The sequence below is a fragment of the Rhinatrema bivittatum genome, chromosome 1, assembly GCF_901001135.1.
Source record: "Rhinatrema bivittatum chromosome 1, aRhiBiv1.1, whole genome shotgun sequence".
NCBI classification, from domain to species: domain Eukaryota; kingdom Metazoa; phylum Chordata; class Amphibia; order Gymnophiona; family Rhinatrematidae; genus Rhinatrema; species Rhinatrema bivittatum.
This window is the reverse complement of record NC_042615.1, coordinates 808,294,896-808,314,789: the sequence shown is the minus strand read 5'-3', so window position 1 is coordinate 808,314,789 and position 19,894 is coordinate 808,294,896. Positions and strand designations below refer to the sequence as shown.

Here is a 19,894-nt window from a genome sequence, read left to right as displayed (position 1 = left end):
ATGAGCCCCGGATGTTGTGGTTGATGTTGGGTCCTGTGATGGTGTTTGGGTTAATATGTGGACAGAGCAGACACCTGGGTTTCTAGCAGGGTCGGTTTCCTGAGGTGGTGTCATTGTTGTAGTTTGTGGTTGCTGATAAGCCAGGATAGGTTTGCCACAAACAGCCTGTGAGAGGGTGTTTTCATTATCCAGGATGGGTTGCAATTCATTGACTATATGTTTCAGTGGTTTCAAGTGGGAGCTAAAGGTAACAACCAGAGGTGTTCTTTTATTTTCATTTTGGGGTTGATTCTATAGTAGATTGTTCCTGGGTATTTGGCTCTGTTGATTTGTTTCCTTACCTCATTGGGTAGATACTGTAATTCCAAGAATGTCTATTGTAATTTCTCCAGATGGGAGTCCCTGTCTGAGGGGTCAGAACAGATGCGATTGTACCGTATGGCTTGGCTACTGGTGGTAGGGGGTGGGTGGAAGCTGGAGGCATGTAGGTATCTATGGCAATCGGTAGGTTTTTGGTATAATGTGGTTCTTACGTGTTCTACATATATTTGGACAGTGGTGTCCAGAAAGTGGACTTGCTGAGTGGATTGTTCTAGACTCTGATGGTGGAGTGCAGTTTGAATTCTTGGTGGAATTCTTTAAGGGCTTCTAGTTCATGAGTTCAGATGATGATGATGTCATCAATGTATCCTAGATAGAGGAGTGGCTTCTGGGTGTAGGAGTTGAGGAAACATTGTTCTAAATTTGCTATGAAAATGTTGGTGTACTGTGGAGCCATGTGAGTACTCATGGCAGTGCCGTCGACTTGCAGATACAGGTCCTCTTCAAATCTGAAGTAATTGTGTGTAAGGACAAAATGACTGTTTGCTGGCCAGATCAGCTGTGGAGGCATCTGGGAAGATGGCTTGTAATCTGTCTCTGTGGGGATTTTGGTATAAAGGGATTCAACATTCATAGTTGACAGAATGGTGTTGGCTGGGAGGTGGCCAAAAGAGTGGAGTTTTCTGAGAAAATCTGTGGTGTCGCGAAGGTAGCTGGGGGTGCTGGTGACATAGGGACTGAAGATGGAGTCCATGTAGCCAGATATTCCTACTGTGAGGGTGGGGTTTGTTTGTTTTTTTAAATTTTTTATTTATGCTTATTCAATAACCAATAACAATCTTTAAACAAACAGATGTTCCATTACCATTAAATAATTATTTACATTCCAAAGGCAATTATTAACGTAACATAGCATCTGAAATATTAGGAAATAACTAAGAGATTAGCAGTTAAAGAAGAGAAAAAAGAGCGGTTTAATGACAATAAAGAGATACCTCCTTTACAATTGAAACACAAGGATATCATCTAGTTAACTCTACTTTGCACTAGGCACCATGTCTTCAAATTTAGGGGATTGAGAATCAAGAAAAGTACGAAGTTGTGACACTTCAAAGAAAATATACTTTTGATTGTTATTTAAGATTTCACACTTACATGGATACTTCAATAACATTTTCCCACCCTTGGACTCAACTTCTGCTCTCAAATCTAAAAATTTTCTTCTCCTATCCTGTGTCATTCTGCAAAAATCAGGATATATGTGTATTTTTTCACCATGGCACAGAGCATGACAATTCTTCATAAAAAGCCTCAATACACTTTCTCTGTCTGATGCAAAGGTAAACGATATATGCAAATCATTCCTAGCTGAGATTACTGTCTCTACTGAAGATTCAATTATTTCTGAGATATTTATCTGATCTTCCGTTATTTTATTCTTATCAATTTTATATTTTGGTAAGATGTAAATTTTTGATAAAACAGGTAATGATTTTTCTGGCATTTTTAATATTTGCACTAAGTATTCTTTAAACATATCATAGACAGAGATTAACCCATGTCTTGGGAAATTAAGTACTCTTAAATTTAAATATTTCAGCATGTTCTCTATCCCTTCAAACTTTTTTTCATGTACGGTAATATCTCTGCTTTAGCAAATTTTTGCTGCCAATTCTCTAATTTAACCAATTTAGTCTCAATTTGTTCAATATTTTGTTGTTTCTTACCAAGAGATAATTCAATATTATCAAAACATTTATTTGAATCTACTGTAACTCTAGTCAAATTAATAATCACAGTTTCCAGAGACTTTATTGCAGTCCATAGTGAATTCAAAGTAATTTCTTTAGGTTCATCCAAAGGTTTCTTTAAGCCTCTATATCTTCTCTTGAAACCAGTTGCCCCTCAGTAGACATGGTTCCCTCTTCCGGACCTTCTAAAGCTAATCCTAGTTTTAAAAAGTCTGATGGTATACTACATGATGGAGGAGGGAGGCTTGGTGCCCCAGGATTCAAAGCTGTTTCGGCCTGAGAGTCCAAAATCCGCTCCATATCGACTCCTTCTGCAACCTGGTCTCTTGGTATATTTCCAGATGATAAAGCAAAAAAAGCTGGGATCTGCATTTGCGTAGGCGTTGACAAGGGTGAGGAAGAAGCCATCACCCTTATCTTTGCCTTACGTTTTGTATGGGGCATTTAAGCAGTTTCAAAACCAGCAGATAGGTTTTTTACTTTCCCTTGAAATTTGCTGCTAATCTCCTAGATGGAGGCCGAGATCTTGAAAAATATACAAATTATTTACTCTCAGTACTAAGGAAGAATCTCCAATGTTGCGATGTTTCAACAAAGCCGCGTGCCGGCGTCGTCTGCTCGCCGCAGAAGGGGCAGGTTTTTAAATCTGCAGCGGGTCCCTCCCCGATGACGTCGCAAACCAGGAAGCACTTGAGAAGAAATTCACCGGGGCTAGTTCAAGCTCTCCTTACCCTGGGCTGCAAGGCAATGTTGAGGAATAGTGTTCTGCTTCTCGACCTCAAGGAAGTGGAAAGGGGGGCCGGCTTTTAAATCTGCAGCATGTCCCTCCATGATGACGTCGCTAACTAGGAAGCGCTTGAGAAGAAATTCACCGGGGCTAGTTCAAGCTCTCCTTACCCCGGGCTGGAATTCCACGAGGCTAGTTCAGGCTCTCCTTAACCTAGGCTGCAAGGCAATGTTGAGGAATAGTGTTCTGCTGCTTCCCAACCTCCTCGCTAACCAGGAAGCGCTACTGTGAGGGTGTTTATGCTGGAGTCAACAAGGCGTCCAGGGTTCCCCGGTTTGTGTATTTTGGGTAATACAGACATTGATTTTTAGTAATATGGACTATTGTAATATACCTTCTTCCGGGCCTCCCTAAAAATTTGATCAAGCCTTTTTAACTGCTCCAGAACTCGGCTGCTAGGGTGGTGTTGGAGGTAGGAAGGTATGAACATATTATGCTTGCTTTATTCTATCTTCATTGCTTACCAGTTGAATATAGAATTTGTTATAAGATTTTGATGATGGTTCATAAAATTAATGTAGATGATTGGTTGGGAACAAGATTACTGGTATATGTGCCTCAGAGTTACGATCAGCGAATAAGAGTTTTTTGGTAATACCTTCAACTAGGCAGATTCGTTTAAATAGAAGGACTGTTACTCTGGAATTTAATGCCAGAAGAAATGCAATTACTGAGGGATCTGAAATTATTTTTAAAAGCATTAAAAACTTGGCTTTTTAGGGAGGCATTTAAAAAATAAAATTTTATTAAAACAGTGTGAGGGAGGTGTTTTTTGTATGGCATAGGTTAGGTGGTATTTAAAAAAAATAAATAAATAAAAAAAAAGGTGGGGGACAAGATGCTTTTGAATTTGTGTATGTACTTTTGTATTTTTAATATAAAATGGTGTTGTCAAAATTGTTTTTAATATATTTTAATTATTTTTATTGTATGTGATTTGTATTAATAATGAAAACTGTTTAGATTTGAGATAAAAGGCATAAATAAATAGGGAGAAAGTAGCTGGTTGTGGTTCCTGGGGTGTGTCGCGGTAAATCTGTTGGCAATGGGGAATCCCTTCAGGAGATTCTGTAGTTTCTTCTGGTATTCTACAGTGGGGTCGGAGGGCAAGGGCCTGTAAAATGTGGTGTTGGAGAGTTGTATCTTTGCTTCTTGTGTGTAGTCCAGTCTATTCATGACAACCATGGCTCCGCTTTTGTCACCTTCTTTGATTATGATGTCCGGATTGTTTCGGAGGCTATGGATGTCTTCCCGTTCTCTGTGGCTAAGGTTGTGGGCTAACAGATGTTTGATTATCTCAGATTGAACATGTCGTTAGAAGCAATCAGTGTAAAAAATCGAGTCCAGTGTAACTGCCATCTGAGGGTGTCCGTTGGGAGTTTGTTTTTGATATTCTGAGTGGATGGAGAGAGTGTCAGCGTCATCTTCTGTGTGTGGCTGTGTTGGTTTGTTGGTTGGTATAGAAATATTCCTTGAGTCAGTGGAAATAGGATTCCTGATCACCACAGAATTGTATTATCTGTGTGGATTTGGTGGGGCAGAAGGAGAGTCCCTGTGAAAAGCAACTTCCTCTGCCTGGTTGAGTGTATGGTTTGACAAATTGATAATGTGGGGCGGGTTTGGGATATCTGTTGTATGACCTGATGTGGTAAGTAGGAGGCTGGATAGGTTACTTTTCTTAAGTTTTTTATTTATTTATTTTTTTAACACAATCACCCAAGGTCTGAACAGAAACAATGGCTTAATGACTCACTATAACTATCTATGGGGCCGATGCAATACTGTGTGCTCAGCCGAGCGCACTGTTTAACCCGCTATCGGACGTGGGTTAAATAGGCGCTAATCCATCCCCTAATGCAATGGGGGATTAGTGCCTATTTAATGCGCGTCCGCGGAGTGAATGAGTTAGTGCTCACCACATGCAAATGTATACGTATGAGGCTATCACTCATTCACTCCAAATGCAAAAAAATAAATGTGCGTCTCATACGCACATTTATTGCCTGCCTGGAGCAGGCGTTAATAGCTGAGCACACTGAAAAAAAGTACAGAAAAGCAGAAAAAACTGCTTTTCTATACTTTAAAAAATAAAGTTAAACCCCCCCCCCCCCCCAAAATTCTGCTGGCTGCTTTGAAGACCGCCGATATGCTCTGCGTTGGTTTTCATAACCTGCCGGCTGCAGTAATGAAAACAGACGCCGAGTTTATCAGCATTGGTGTTCATAACCGGCAGACCGCCTGTAACCACGTGGTCGCGTTAGCAAGGAGGCGCTAAGGTTGCGCTAGCCATGCGCTAAGAAAGCGGGCGCTGTAAAGTCAGTGCCCGCTTTCTGCAAATGTTATTGCATCGACGCCTATGAACTTAACTTATCAGATCATTCTGTGTGTTCAATTACCTCAGGTGTCAGTAGTCTATACTATAATGCTATTACGGTAACACTCTCCACACCCTGTCCTGTCTAATCCAATGCTTTCTCTCTGTTCTGTATATTTTGCCCATCTCTTGTACAACACTTAGTATATCTGACGAAGTGGACTCAGTCCTAGAAAGCTCATGATTTCTATAAGGTGCCACTTGACTCCTGTCTTTTTTTTTTTTTTAATTTTCTTTTTTTTTTTTACTGATATAGTGCTTTCCTTCAAAACAGATTGGCTGATGTAGTCATTCTATTTGCTTGACTTGGAAACTATAGCGGTCTGGGTTAACTTGTAAGAGTATTTTCCTTAATTAAACCCAAGCAAAATCCTTTGTTTTGAAGGCGCACTGAAACATTTTAATAATTTTTTTTTTACCAATTCTGCATATTATATTACTGCTATTATTTAGCAATTCTAAAGTGCTATTAGACATGGTGCTGTACAAGGGAGTCCTTTCTCTATGGAGCTTTTTCTTGTCAAGACAAACATACATGAAAACAAATCTATGGGAAATGTATTTATTGGAAGGAAGAGCTTTGGATTTAGGATTTCAAAAAGGTGAGTTTTTAAACTAGATTTGCTTATAGAAATATAGAAACATGACTGCAGAAAAAGACTATATGGACTGTCTAGTTTCCCATCCACCCAACTAATTGAGCTTTACAAATTCCGACATGCCTCAGAGATCCCCCCCCTGTATTTATTCCATGCTTTCTTGAATTCAAAAACAGTTTTGTCTCCACCATTCCATTGGGAGGCCATTGCATGCATCCACTACCCTCGTTGTATAGAAAGATTTCTTAAGGTTATTCCTGAGTCCACTCCCTTTCAACCACATCACATGACCCTTCATTCTAGAGCCTCCTTTCTATTGAAAGAGGTTTGTCTCCTGTGCATGGAAATCTTTGAGATATTTAAATCTCTGTCATATCTTCTGTATCTCACCTTTCCTCTAGGGCAGTGGTTCTCAACCTTTTTTCTGTTGGGACACATCTGACAGATAATGCTTACATACATGACACACTGAATACTTGACCATTATGGGGCTAAATGTAAACATATAATGCTGTATCTATAGGAACTCCGCCTCCCCCCCCCCCCCCCCCCCCCCCCCCCCCCCGATCCCTAAACAATGGATGCAGAGAAGATTTCCCTATACAACTCATCCATATAAAAAATATATTCTGATTCTGGTACTATCTCAGTAATAGAAACACAAACTCCCTTACTACCAGGCCCATTGTAAAATGCAAAACCTAAAAAAACCCAGCACATGTGTAGCATACCTGCCAAACCATAGCAATACTACCTCCAAAATCTCAGATGGCAATATCCCTACCTATGAAAAGGCAGCAGTGCACCACCAGTACATGTCCTATTGAGAATGAGAAAATGCAACAAATAAGACTGATACAAATCCCTACCTACTAATAAAATACCTCACTCACACATATAGTTCCAACCTTCACCAATTACAGAATAAAAGACCACAAATTACAAATGTGGAGACAAAAACTGGAATGGAAACCTTTAAAAGCCTTTCTGCATGCAGTGCAAAACTGGAGAACTAGAAACAGAAGTACATCTTCTCCTACACTAAGCAAAGTACAAAGAGAGAAGAAATGAACATTCCCCAAACTGACATATTATGGTTCTTGTACCCCTTGACACTTTCCCTTCATGTCTCCATCAACCTTCACTTCTCCCAATTACTCCCTTTCAATCATCCATTCACACTCACATCCCTGCCCAGCATTCTCAAACACCCCCCCCATCCTCTTCCCTGTGCTCCCTCTCTCCCCTGCTTGACTGTCCCAACCCCCCTGTTTCTCATCCCTTCCTGCTCAGCATCCCCCACTTCCACTTCTATCTGCCCAGAATTTCCAATCTCCTTTCCCCCACCCTCCACAGGGTGAAGAGATCATCAGCAGCATCAATCCCAGACTCAGCATGGGAAGATAAACTTTGTCTCATCAGGGCCCAGAACAGCAGGAGTTGGCAATGTCTCACTCTGAACTGGGTGAAAGAGGAAACAGCGTACCACTGGGCCAGAAAGAAGAGAAGGAAGTGAGAGTAGCCTCACATCGGGCCAATATAAGTGAAGTCAACCAACTCCTACCCAGGCTGATAAGGAGACAGCTGGCCCTGCGACACACCTCCCAGGACCTCACGACACACTAGTGGGTCCCGACACACCTGTTGAGAACCACTGCTCTAGGGTATACATGCTTAGACCTTAGTCTGGCCCCATATGCTTTAGAACGAAGTAGCCACCCTCTGGACAGTTTATATCCTTTTGAAGGTGCGGTCTCCAGAATTGTACATAGTATTCCAAATTAGGTCCCATCAGGGACTTGGACAAATGCAATATCACCTCTCTCTTTTTCTGTTAACCATTCTTCTCACTATGTAGCCAAGCATCTTTCTTGCCGTTGCTTTATTCACATTTTGGCCACCTTGAAATCATTAGATATAATAACCCCCAGATCCTGCTCTTCTTTCATGCTTAGGAGAATTTCACCTCCAATACTGTAAGAACATAAGAAATTGCCATGCTGGGTCAGACCAAGGGTCCATCAAGCCCAGCATCCTGTTTCCAAAAGAGGCCAAACCAGACCACAAGAACCTGGCAATTACCCAAACACCAAGAAGATCCAATGCTACTGATGCAATTAATAGCAGTGGCTATTCCCTAAGTATAATTGATTAATAGCTGTTAATGGACTTTTCCTCCAAGAACTTATCCAAACCTATACTAACTGCACTAACCTCTCCCTTGGGTTTTTGCATCATAAATGCATTGCTCTGCTTTTTTTTTTTTTTTTTTTCATTTAAACTTTAGCTGCCAGACCTAAGACCATTCCCTGAGATTCGCTAGATCCCTCCTCAGCTTTTCCATGTCTTCCTTGCTGTCTACTCTATTGCAGATTTTGGTATCATTGTCAAAAAGACAAATCTTTCTTGACACTCCTTTTAGCTATGTCGTCCAGAGGCACACCCACTAGTAATATCCCCTCTCCTCAGAGTAAACTCCACTTACTACTACCGTTTGTCTCCTCCCACCCAACCAGTTTCACTCTAGATCCCATCCCGTGAGTGCACAATTTATTTATAAGTCTCCTTATATACAACTGTATCAAAGGCCTTACTGAAATGCAAGTTCTCTAGTGCTTTCCCTTGATCCAACTTTCTGGTCACCCAGTGAAAGAAATTGATCAGATTTTTCTGATAAGATCTGCTTCGGATCTTAAGAACATACAAAATTGCCACAGTGGGTCAGACCAAGGGTCCATCAAGCCCAACATCCTGTTTCCAACAGTGGCCAATCCAGGCTGCAAGTACCCAAAAACAAAGTATATCCCACGCTACTGATGCTAATAATAGCAGTGGCTATTTTCTAAGTCAACTTGATTGATAGCAGGTAATGGACTTCTCCTCCAAGAACTTATCCAAACCTTTTTTAAACCCAGCTACACTAACTGCACTAACCACATCCCCTGGCAACAAATTCCACAGTTTAATTGTGCGTTGAGTGAAAAGAATTTTCTGCGATTAGTTTTAAATGTGCTACATGCTAACTTCATGGAGTGCCCCCTAGTCCTTCTATTATCTGAAAGAGTAAGTAACAGATTCACATTTACCAGTTCTAGACCTCTCATGTTTTTAAAACCCTCTATCATATCCCCCTTCAGCCATCTCTTCTCCAAGCTGAACAGCTCTAACCTCTTTAATCTTTCCTCATAGGGAAGCAGTTCCATCCCCTTTATCATTTTGGTCACTCTTCTCTATACCTTCTCCATCGCAACTATATCTTTCTTGAGATGCGGTGACCAGAATTGTACACAGTATTCAAGGTGCGGTTTCACCATAGAGTGATTCAGAGGCATTATGACATCCTCCGTTTTATTCACAATTCACTTCCTAATAATTCCTTACATTGTTTGCTTTTTTGACTTCCCCAGCACACTGAGCTGACTTTGGGGTGCTTACCATCTCGTCCAGATGATTTGCTATTCTTCAGTTTGTCAGTCAGACCTATCACATCTTATAGGTTCACCATGATTATTTTTCAGTTCATCTGAATAGTTACCCATGAAAACCTTCTTCGGAATGGGTACCTCCTCAACATCCTCTTCAGTAAACACCGAAGAAAATAAATCGTTTAATCTTTCCGTAAACACTTTATCTTCTCTAAGTGCCCCTTCAACCCCTCGATCATCTAATGGTCCAACTGACTCCTCCTCAGACTTTCTGCTTCGGATGTATTTTAAAAAGTTTTTACTGTGAGCTTTTGACTCTAAGGCCAACTTCTTTTCAAATTCTCTTAGCCTGTCTTATCAATGTCTTACATTTAACTTGCCAGCACTTATGCTTTATCCTATTTTCTTCTGTTGGAACCTTCTTCCAATTTTTGAATGAAGATGTTTTGGCTAAAATAGCCTCTTTCACCTCACCTTTTAACCATGCCGGTAATTGTTTTGCCTTCCTTCCACTTTTCTTAATGTGTGGAATACATCTGGACTGTGCTTCTAGGACTGTATTTTTTAAAAAAATGTCCATGCCTCTTGCACAGTTTTTACCTTTGAAGCTGCTCCTTTTGGTTTTTTCTAACTATTTTCTCATTTCATCAAAGTTTCCCTTTTGCAAGTTTTTAGCTCTAGAGCGGTAGATTTACTTACTGTCCATCTTCCCTTCATTAATTCAAATTTGATCATATTAATCAAGTTTACTTAGGGAATAGCCACTGCTATTAATTGCTTCAGTAGCATGGGATCTTCTTGGTGTTTGGATAATTGCCGGGTTCTTGTGGCCTGGTTTGGCCTCTGTTGGAGACAGGATGTTGGGCTTGATGGACCCTTGGTCTGACCCAGCATGGCAACTTCTTATGTTCTTATGTTCTTATCACTATTGCCAAGCAGCCCCACCACCATTAACTCTTTCAGCAAATCCTGTGCTCCACTAAGAATTAGATCTAAAATTTCTCCCTCTCTCATTGGTTCCATAACCAGTTGCTCCATAAAACTGTCATTTATTCTATCCAGGAACCTTTATCTCTCTAGCATGTAGCGATGATACATTTATCCAGTCAATATTGGGGTAATTGAAATCTAAGACCAAGAAACCACGGATGGGCGAGATCTGCACTTCAGGCAATTTCGCAAAGTACAAATAATGCAGATAAATGTTCAATCCTAACAGAATACTCCAAACAGCGTATTACGGTTAAGAAGTTTTTATATTTCAATTGGCAACTCCACAGTTTTAAACGAACACCAGCTTAATGGCGTCCCCCGACACGGTCCCGTGTTTCGCCGCGGGCTGCATCTGGGGGGATCGCCATACAGGAATTCACACAAGAACTGTAAAACAAACAAATTAACAAAAGTCAGGATAATGGAGGGACTTACAGCCAACCTACATACAATGCAAAAATTATATGATACAGAGAACTATAATATAACATACCTGGCAACAGCATTCAAATAGTAACAGGGAGCGCAATGCCCTTCATAGTTGACAGGTATTTAAAGGAGACAATGGCGCCAAAACCTGCAGGAGAACCAACCACGTGAGTCCAAGGACTCCGTTCATTGGTTCCCAACCCTGCAGTGCACCCCAGCAGTACAGAGACCAGCCAACCCTGCTAGTGTGTCTAAGTGAATAGGAACCATTCGATATCGCGATTCAAACCCTTAGGGTGTACAGTATCCAATAAGAAAATCCAACGCTGCTCAATCCTGCCCAATAGTTCAGCATAGTTGCCCCCCCGTAAAGGCCGAGAAACGACCTCAATCACAAAATATGTTAAATCTGAAAGGGAATGTGACTTCTGAATCCAATGCTCAACCAAGGGTTCTTTTTCACGCTGTAGCCGTATGTTAGAGCAATGCTCTATGATGCGAGTTTTAACCATACGGGAGGTCTTCCCAACGTACAGTAAAGAGCAGGGGCAAATAATGTAAATGACACCTGTCGTGGTACAGTCGGAATGAGAACGCAATTGAAATCTTCTACCTGAAATGGGATGTGAAAAGTGAGTAATGACACAAGTATAGGCACATACGGCACACCGGCCGCAAGCATAATGGCCCGGATCACTGACAGAGTCAGGCGGTACTGGGAGGTCCGTGTGGACGAGTTTATCTCGTAAATTTTTTCCCCGACGGAAAGTGAACCGGAGGGGACCAGGGAACAACGTGTTAAGGGATAAAGCTTCCCAATGTCGCCTGATCATGGCAGTGATGGGCCGACTGAGAGTGGAAAAAGGTAAAATACAATTGGTGACCTCGGGTGCAGAATGTCGGGCAGAGGTAAGTAATAGGTCCCGGTTAGAATACAGAGCACGCTTCATAGCCTTTTTAACCACAGACTGGGGGTACCCCCTTGATAGAAAACGGGAAGACATGTCATAGGCCTTGTCCAAAAACTCCCTGTCAGAGGTGCACAATCTACGAAGGCGAAAAAATTGCCCAGTCGGGATGTTTTTACGCAGTGTACTAGGGTGACAACTCTGAAAGGATAAAAGAGTGTTCCGGTCCGTCTCTTTCCGGTAAATGGTGGTCGAAAAACGGCCATCAGTCACCGAGACTAGGACATCTAAGAAGGCAATCTGTGACCGGTCTAAACAAAAGTTAAACTGGAGATTCAAATCGCTAGCGTTAAGATAGTCAAGAAACAGGAAGAGTTGTACCTCCGTGCCTGCCCACAGTAAAAAAATGTCGTCTATGTAACGGAGCCACAAAACAACATGCTGGAACCCTTCAGCGGGATACACAAAGGAATTCTCAAACTCCGCTACATAGAGACAGGCCAAACTCGGGGCCATAGTTGCTCCCATGGCCGTCCCTTTAATCTGGAGATAAAAAGATTCATCAAAGCGGAAAAAGTTCCTTGTGAGTGCCAGGGAGGCTAAAGACATTAGGAAAGAGGTAGGAATGCGTTGAGGGCCCGTTCTGGAGTTCAGAACTTGTTCAATAACTCGGAGGGCAGCGGTTTGAGGGATGCTGGTGTACAGGGAAACAATGTCAAGTGGTTGGGAACCAATGAACGGAGTCCTTGGACTCACGTGGTTGGTTCTCCTGCAGGTTTTGGCGCCATTGTCTCCTTTAAATACCTGTCAACTATGAAGGGCATTGCGCTCCCTGTTACTATTTGAATGCTGTTGCCAGGTATGTTATATTATAGTTCTCTGTATCATATAATTTTTGCATTGTATGTAGGTTGGCTGTAAGTCCCTCCATTATCCTGACTTTTGTTAATTTGTTTGTTTTACAGTTCTTGTGTGAATTCCTGTATGGCGATCCCCCCCGATGCAGCCCGCGGCGAAACACGGGACCGTGTCGGGGGACGCCATTAAGCTGGTGTTCGTTTAAAACTGTGGAGTTGCCAATTGAAATATAAAAACTTCTTAACCGTAATACGCTGTTTGGAGTATTCTGTTAGGATTGAACATTTATCTGCATTATTTGTACTTTGGGTAATTGAAATCTCCCATTATTATTACAATTTGGTTAGCGTCCCTAATTTCTCTTAGCATTTCACTGTCCGTTTCATCATCTTGGCAAGGTGGACGGTAGTATGCTCCCATCACTATTCTCTTCCCCAACACACAAGGGATTTCTACCCATAAAGATTTGATTGTACATTTAGTCTCATGCAGGATTTTTATCCTGTTGGACTCTATGGCATTCCGAACATAAAGCACCACCCCGCCTCCCAGATTCTTCTTTCTGGCATTACAATATAATTTGTACCCCTATATAGCACTGTCCCATTGGTTATCCTCCTTCTACCATGTCTCTGAGATGCCAATTAAGTCTATGTCATCATTTACTGCTATACATTCTAATTCTCCCATCTTACTTCTTAGACTTCTGACATGCAAACATTTCAAAGTGTGTTTTTTGTTTATTTATATTTATATTCCGCTTTTTGCACTTTTTCAGCGCTTCAAAGTGGATTACATTCAGGTACTATAGGTATTTCCCTATCCCCATATCCCCATAGGGCTTATAATCTTAAGTTTGTACCTGAGGCAATGGAGGGTAAAGTGACTTGCCCAAGGTCACAAGGAGCGACAGTGGGACTTGAACCCTCGTCTCCTGGTTCATAGCCCACTGCTCTAACCACTAGGCTACTCCTCCACTGTTTGTATTTTCATTCTGCTTTTTAATTGATAGGGATAAATTGGAATCTTTTAGCTCAGGTGAGTTTTTAATTACAGGCACTTGGATTACTTTTCTTATTAAGGGAACCATACTTTTGGGATGCCCTAATTCTAATGCGTCATTAGTATCCTTTAAAGATATCTCCCTCTGAGTGACTGTCGGCTTTCCCCTTAGTTCTAGTTTAAAAGCTGCTCTATCTCCTTTTTAAAGGTTAGCGCCAGCAACCTGATTCCACCCTGTTTAAGGTGGAGCCCATCCCTTTGGAAAAGACTCCTCCTTCCCCAAAAGGTGCCCCAGTTCCTTAAAAAACTGAATCCCTCTTCCTTGCACCATCGTCTCATCCACACATTGAGGTTCCGGAGCTCTGCCTGCCTCTGGTGACCTGTGTGTGGAACAGGGAGCATTTCAGAGAATGCTACCCTGGAGGTTCTGGATTTAAGCTTTCTACCTGAGAGCCTAAATTTGGCTTCCAGAACTTCCCTCCCACATTTTCCTATGTTGTTGGTGCCCATATGTACCACGATAGCCAGCTCCTCCCCAGCACTGTCTAAAATTCTATCTAGGTGACACATGAGGTCCGCCACCTTCGCACCAGGTAGGCATGTTACCAGGCAATCCTCACGCCCACCAGCCACCCAGCTGTCTACATTCCTAATAATCGAATCACCAACAATGACGACAGACCTAACTCTTCGCTCCTGGGCAGTAGTCCTGGGAGATACATTCTGGGTGCGAGAGGACAATGCATCACCTGGAGAGCAAACAATTGCATTCCAGAAACTGCATTATCCTCTGTTTTAACAGTGATTCCATTAATTTACTCACCATAGAGGTTGGACTGACTGGCCTGTAGTTCCCAGCCTTCTCCTTACTTCCACTTTTATGAATAGGAGCCACATCAGACCGTATTCAGTCCTCTGGAACTCCTCCCAATTCTAAAGAAGAATTAAAAAGGTCAGCTAAGTTCCCGTAGATGTATCCTATCCTATCTTGCCTACTTTTAGTTAGCTTTGTATGAGCACACTTTTTTGAAAATGATTGAGGTTTACCTTGCTTCCAATCTTATTTGTATTTATTTTGTGGTCTTGTTCCTGACTCTCTTTTAGTGAACATCAAACAAATATTTTTTAAGCAATTTTGCTTTTTCCTCATCTTCCATATATTTCTCCCCTTCATGTCTGTCTCACAATGCTACTTTTGTACTTCTTTAACACTCCATAAAAAATGTTTTGTCCCCCTTTTTTCTGTATTTGCGGTTTTTTTCTTCCATTTTAATTTTTCCATTCCTGTCTACCCTTCCAGCTTGTTTTCCAGATAATGTTGCATGTCTTCCTCTTCTTGCGATCTCTTGTAGCTAATGATTGCTAACCTTTTCTCCCTTACCTTTTTAGCTACTTTTTAGAAAACGATAGTGGCATCTTGTTTCTCGTTCCTTTATTTAGTTTCTTAAGATTAGTTGCTGTTATGGTATCTCCTTTTAACGATAGTGGCATCTTGTTTCTCGTTCCTTTATTTAGTTTCTTAAGATTAGTTGCTGTTATGGTATCTCCTTTTAGTTTTGCCCACTAATTTTCTACTTTCCTTTGATTTTTCCATTCTGCTAACAACTTCTTGAGGCACTTCTCCATTTTAACAAAGTTAGTTTTCCTGAAGTCATAAGACCCTCTCCTTTGAATGAACCTTCATGTTTCGTGCTCTGATAATGAACCACAGCATCCAGAGATCACTGGATCCTGAATGATTTATTACAACATCAGAGATATTATCCCCATTGGTAAGCACCAGGTCCAGTATCACCCCCTCCTGTATAGGTTACATTACTAGTTGACAAAACAGTGCGCTTTGTAGAGAATACAGAAGCTCCTTGTTTCTGGAAGACACCGCAGCCGGGATGTCCCAATCAACATCCGGCAGATTTAAATTTCCTAGCAGTAGTACCTCACCTTTCAAAACAATTTTGTGAATATTCTCTATTAAATCTCTATTCATTTCTTCTGTCTGTATTGGAGGTCTGTATATTATATCAATTTAAACAGATGTTCCTTCCTTCTTTCCAGATTAACCAACTTTGCCCATTCTTTACCTTGATTCAGGAAGTCTGTTCCAGGCACAGCAAAATGGAAAGCACAAAGTCTGGAGTTGGTGAAGGACACAGATAAGAGCCTTTAATATGGTTCTAAATAGGTGACTTATAGAGTGCTCTTGGTATGGGCCGTTAAGGGAATGATTGGTTGAGTAGGAGATGACAAAAGATAGTGATAAATGGAGTTCACTTCAAGGAGAGGGATGTTATTAGGGGTGTACCAAAGGCATCTGTTCTTGGACCAGTGCTTTTCAACTTTTTTTGAGTAACATTGCAGAACGGTTATTGGGAAAGATTTGCTTTTTTTTTTTTTTTTTTTTGTTACAGATAATACCAAAATCTGCAACAGAGTAGACAGCCAGGAAGGTGTGGAAAACATGAGAGAGGATCTAAGAACACTTGAGGAATGGTCTAAGATTTAATGCTAAAAAATGCAGAATTGTGCATTTAAGCTGTGAAAACCCAAGGGAGAGGTACAGTATAGGGAGTGAAATTCTTTTAAGCACGAAGGAAGACCGGGATCTGGGGGTGACTTTTATCTGATTATCTTAAGATGGCCAAATAAGTGGATAAGATGGCAAAATCCAGAAAGATGTTTGGGTATATAGGGAGAGGAATAGTCAGCAGAAAAATGGAGGTGATATTTCCCCTGTATAAGTCCCTGGTGAGACTTCATTTGGAATGTTGTGTACAGTTGTGGAGACTGCATCTTCAAAAGACTATAAACTGATTGTATTTGCACCAGAGGGTGGCTGCTGTAATTGATATTTGTTCTAAAGCCCATGGAGACAGACTTCATATAGCAACATAGTGAATGACGGCAGATAAAAAAAACAAAATAGTCCATCTAGTTTGCATAGCAAACCATGTGTTCAATGTAGTGTCAACTGCCGTTCTGTGAAGACTACTCGTAAGCCTTCTGTTAAGTGTTATGTTAAAGAGTGTATAAGAGAAACCTCCAGAACACCTTAAGTAACAGGCTTTAGGTATCTGGTCCTGGTCCACCTTAAGGAAAGGGATCCTAGTTAAAGGGCACTTCCTTAAACAGGGAAATATAGCTTAGGCCCAAGGAAGGACAGATAGGCTCTGGGGAAGGAGAAGGCAGCTCATACCTAAATGATTGACCTATTGTATTTTTGTTTCAAGTACTGTTGAGGTAAGCGGGTTCTTTTAGTTCATTTTCCCCATAAATACATTTTGTGCAAGAATAGCTGGAGTCCAAACTGCTCTGTTCTCCAGCAAGCTGAGGACTGCTCCCGCAGTTCTATATATGGTGGCAGTGGTGGGATGCTCTGCTTTAAAGCAGTTGACACATCTGAAAGAAGAATTGCTCAAGTTTCAGAAAACCTCCCCTCCCTGGCAGCATACAGATTTATCTTCCCTGGCTCCCACTGAGGATTCAGAACCCATGAATAAATGGTTTATAGTAGGCTCTGGTAGAACAAGACGTGACTATGACACCCAATTTCCCTAACTGAGCAGCATCTTGAATATCCAATCCTACTCCTACAGAGAAGTCTGACATCCAGGATTAAGAAACCCAGGAATAAATGGATTATAGTGGGCTCTTGCAGAATAAGGCCTGTGATGAAGACACCCACTCTTCCTACCATTATTCTTACATAATACCTTTTCTGCATTGGATAAGGAAGAAGTTCCAGGAATAGAAAATGAGGTGATATCTGAAAGGGATGTAGTCATCCTGTGTATCCAGAAACCCTTAAATATTATCAAAGGTCATAAAATGAAGCCACCTTCTGCAGGGAGACTCAGTCATGAGAGGAACCAATTTGGGTAATAATTTTGATGGTGACACAACAGTTAAATTCCTTCCAGGATCCTCAGCTATTAGAAATGCCAACCAGATAGTCAACACAATTACAGAAGAAAGTAGAGGCTCCAGTATCAATGTTATCATCCATCTGGGGACCAATGACCTTGCTAGACATGGGATCTTTCAGTACAGAAAGATTTTCAAAACCTAAGGACGAAGATAAATCCCTTGGGAAAGATCATTGCCTTTTAAGAAATATTACCTGTTTATGGAAAGGGGAAGAAAAGGTTCTGCCATATAGATAATTTCACGTTTGGCTCAAAGCATGGTGTAAATCAAGTGGTTTTGGTTAAATTGGTGGATGGGGCCGTTTATGGAACAGTAAAAGGTTATACTTTAAGGATGGGCTACATTTGTTTTTGGCTGGAAAGAGGATGCTAAGTGAGAAATTCAGAGCATATACTTTAAGGCATTTAAACTAGAAGGCAGGAGGTGGCCAATGAAATTGCCATGTCACTCCCAAGCAATAAAGGGATTGGGAGAATAAAGCAACAAAGTCAATCAGCTAAAAATAGCAGAAAAGATGACTAAGAAGAGCAACAGTCCTGGGAGAAGAGTTGGAAAGGTATGACCACAAATGCTCGTAGTCTGGGCAATAAAATGCCAGATCTGCAGGCCTTAAAGGTGGAAGCGGACTTGGACATAGTTGCAGTTACACAGATCCAGCTCACTGAGTCTCATGATTGGGATACATTCATACCGGGCTATAACTTGTTAAGGAAGGACAGAGAGGACAGAAAAGGAGGAGTAGCTCCTTATGTCAAAAACAATGTCCAAGCAACTGAACTGCAAGGAATGTGGGGTAGAGAAGAAGCTTTATGGACCATCTTAAAAAAAAAAGAAAAAAAGATGGTGCATCCATTTTTACTGCAGTGATTTACAGGCCTCTGTCTCAAAAGGAAGAACTAGACAGAGATCTGGTTGAAGACATCCAAAAGGTGGGAAAGAAAGGGAGAAGTGTTGATGGAGATTTTTTTTTTCTTTATCAGCATTCAAAAAAAATACAAAGTAACTTTGCATAGAATCACAAGAGATATAAGAATTTGTTCTATACATGAAATTCTTAAATGAAATTAAGTCTGTTTGAAACATGACAAAAATCTTCCAATCTCTACACTTCGTAGGCAACTTGGGAGGAAGAGAATACAGAGGAGAACATAAGAAACATATTTAGAAGTAAGGCTGGGTTTAAACATCAGATTCATTTACTGGATCCTGCTCTATAGGCTGCGGGTTCTGCTCTCGTGCCTCTAGGAAGGCTTGAAGTTGTTCCGGACTGAAGAACACATAAGTATTCCCCGAAAGTTTTATTATGCACCTACAGGGGTACCTTAGAACATAGGTTCCCCCTAGTGCAAGAACTTTTGGGCATAATGAAATAAACTTTTTCCTTCGCATCTGCGTTGATGGAGATTTTAATCTGCTGGACGTAGACTGGAGAATCCCTTATGTGGAATCTACTAGAAGCAGAGAAATAGTGGATGCCCTTCAAGGGCTCTGTTCAAACAAATGGTAACGAAACCCATGAGGGAGGGAGATATACTCGACCTAGTGCTCTCTAACAGGGATAATGTCTTTAATGTCCAGGTGGGTTGCCTACCTGAGCACCAGTGATCATCAAACGGTAACGTTTGATATCGCACATAGGATTCAGAGAGGTCACACACAGACCAGAGTTTTGAATTTCAAAAATACGCCTTTGTCGAAGTGGGGGATGTACCTTGAGGTAGAACTAGAAGACTGGGAGAAAATGAGAGAGGTGGAACAACAGTGGGCCAAACTAAAAGGAGAAATTACAAAAGCAATAAATCTATATGTTAGAAAAGTAAAAGAAATAAGAAACTGATCTGGTTTTCAAAGGGTTTGGCTGATTAAAATTAAGGCAAAAAAAGCAGCGTTCAAGAAATATAAAGGATCCCAAAAGAGGAACACAGGGAAAAATATCTGGTGACATGGAGGGAGACAAAAAATCAAGAAAGCAAAAAGTCAGGCGGAAGAAAGAATTGCCAAAGAGGTGACAAAACATTTTTCTGATATATCAGAGAAAGGGGAAAAGTCCGATGTTGTATAGTGAAATTGAAAAGTGACAAAGTTCAATGTGTGGAGAGAGACTAAGAATTGGCCGAAATATTAAACAAATACTTCAGTTCGCTGTTCACTAAAGAAGACCCTGGAGAAGGATTGTTGCTAGCTGACAAGACTGTGGAATGAGGGTGGTGTAGACGAAACTTCATTTACAGAAGAGAAGAATGTATGGTAAGAGCTAGGAAAACTGAAAGTGGACAAAGCCATGGGGCCGGATGAGGTACATACCAGGATATTTTTATTTATTTATTTTGATATACCGATGTTTGTTTCATGAGAACATATCAAATCGGTTTACATTAGTTAACAAATATTCATTTAAAAATATTTGCATTTCCAAAATGAAAAGAAGAAGATACAAAGTTTCATAATAGACTAATAACAAATAAAATAGTAAACTAATTCATCATAAAATTTAAACAGGGAAAGAAGCAGAACAGTAAGAGC

At 40.9% G+C, this 19,894-nt stretch overlaps 1 protein-coding gene across 1 annotated transcript in view; it reads left to right on the top strand.

The window, feature by feature from the left end:
• UBAP2 (ubiquitin associated protein 2) overlaps window positions 1–19,894 on the top strand; it is a 597,209-nt gene that overhangs the window by 96,067 nt on the left and 481,248 nt on the right.